This window comes from Egretta garzetta, unplaced genomic scaffold (assembly GCF_000687185.1).
Source record: "Egretta garzetta isolate BGI_Z169 unplaced genomic scaffold, ASM68718v1 scaffold68, whole genome shotgun sequence".
NCBI classification, from domain to species: Eukaryota; Metazoa; Chordata; class Aves; order Pelecaniformes; family Ardeidae; genus Egretta; species Egretta garzetta.
The window spans coordinates 260,353-262,464 of NW_009260774.1; the positions used below are offsets into that span (position 1 = coordinate 260,353).

The 2,112-nt window shown below is 41.2% G+C and overlaps 1 long non-coding RNA gene across 1 annotated transcript in view; it reads right to left on the reverse strand.

Annotated features, from left to right (window-relative positions):
* LOC118453053 overlaps positions 1-1,288 on the reverse strand; it is a 4,738-nt gene extending 3,450 nt beyond the window's left edge. Inside the window, exon 1 of the long non-coding RNA XR_004842941.1 lies at positions 1,139-1,288. This is a non-coding gene — a long non-coding RNA (uncharacterized LOC118453053). The remainder of the gene's footprint in view (positions 1-1,138) is intronic.
* Positions 1,289-2,112: the final 824 nt, after the last annotated feature.

A 2,112-nucleotide genomic window follows, 5' to 3' on the forward strand; every position in this document is an offset into this window, starting at 1 on the left:
TGAGTAGCTGCAGAATGGGAAATTGATAGAGTTGATCCACAGATGGAGCCTAACTGCTGAGGCTAAACAACTGCTTTCCATGTTTTAGGTAGCCTTTGTGAGAGCAAGGGACAATCCTTGAAGATCAATGGAAAGAACAGGTCAAACAGGGCCATTAAGAACATCAGTGAATAAAAAAGCACTTGTCACGTCCTTAACATTCATTAATAAGATTATGTCATATTGATAAGGTACTTTACTTTGACAATCCTGTCAGGTTATTGCCAATGGAGAGCAAGATAACTAGTTATGGTCTTTGAGGAGATGCAAGTACAGAAGAGCTATACACGTGGGCTGGAGGAAATGAATCACATGATCAGCCTTAAATAAAAATAAAGGATGCAAATTCTGAGACATTTCATAAATCTAAACCCTCCAATTCCAACTACTGCTAAAAGAAGAAATCTGGAAAAATATCACTCAATATGAAAGTATAATTTGTGGCCCACTACAACTATGTCATAACTAGGCTGTCTGGATGTTAGGGCAGTTAAAGAAGAACCTCTATATGTCATGTGTAAATCTCCTTCCCTTCAGATCTTTTTTAAATCAGAACACTAATATACCACTGGAAATATGTAAATAGTTAAAAAAACCCAACTTTACCGCATATTCATTATGCTATGCAAACTTAAAAGATCACAAGAGCACATGCTTTGGGATGACTGCCTCTCCAGTATAGCCTGTCTTCTGTGTAAAGCTCAATATGCTTGAGATGTAAAGCACTGTCTCGCAGACTACTTTGTCAGCTAGGTAAAAGGAAAAGTTGGTACAAGTCTGTAGCTGCCTGGGATTCAGCGGTGAATTTATTTTTCTGCTCGGCAGCCTGTCATTCTTGTACATCCATGCACTGGTTCTTGATCTAGAAAGCCTGCCTTTTCATTCTGTGCCTTTCCCACAGTCAGACCAAATACAGCCACTGTTTTGAAGTACTTCTGTGCCTTTCCCACAGGAGGCTCTTTCAGTCAGACCAAATACAGCCACTGTTTTGAAGTAGAAAGGGCAAGAGTATTGAGTAACCACTGTCTGGACGTAAAGTTACGCAGTGATTGGGGTTTGCTTGTTTACAAAGAAAGCAACACAGTGCATACAAACTCACTCTTAGGAGCCCATGGATTCAGTCCTTTTCGTGATTTGGGTCTCAAGTGGAGTCTGGGTTGATTTGCTGACTGTCATTCGGGATGCTACAGCCTCTCTGTGAACATCAAGAGTTTATGGGTTTCACCAGGTGGACAAAAAGTCAGTTTTGTGTATCGGTTGGAAAAGTCCATGTCATTACAGTCACTGAAAGTTGACAGAAGTAGCACAGATACAGCTCTCCTCCTACTAAAACTGCACCAGTTCCCTCCCACATGTTGTGCTGATGTTACTATTCCCTTGGTCCACAGAGAGAACCTTTCTGTTTCAGTGGCATGAACGTGTTCCTTATTTAGATACTGTTGTTTCACGTTTGTGTTTAAGCAAGTACTAATTCACAGGCAGGAAACTGGACACGATAAAAAAACTTCTTGCTTGGCAACGAGTAGTTACGTGCCAGCAGTTAGATGGTGAGGTGATATTTGATCAGGATCCACCTGAATCAAGAGAGGGCATATACATAAGGAAAAATGCAGACTGAGTAGCAATGTGGCTCTTCAGAAGGATGACTTAGCAAGGTACAACAGTTTATTTCAGGAGGTATAGAAACCCATGTCTGATTTGGGGGAGATTTAGTCTCAAAGAAGCTCTGAGGAAACTCCTCAGCAAATCCACTTCCAAAATGGGCTTTGGAATATATATCCGAGATGGGTAACATAGCCTTGTTTGTGATGGCAAGAGACTCTTGGAGGGAAACTACTCAAATTAACCTTCAAGGTTTTAAGTTGAGGCTACCCCAGACACTACTAATGCCTCTGGTAAATGCTCCAAACTACTTGCCTGGCTACTGGCACTGTTGTTTAACCGTACGCGCTGCAAGCTCCATGTTAAAAACTGTATGGGCAAAGCTATGCTCTCAAAAGTAGAGCGCCATTTGATACCAGCGAAAGGTGGCTTTGTAATTCACAAGTAAACCCAGTTTTTTACATACGTATA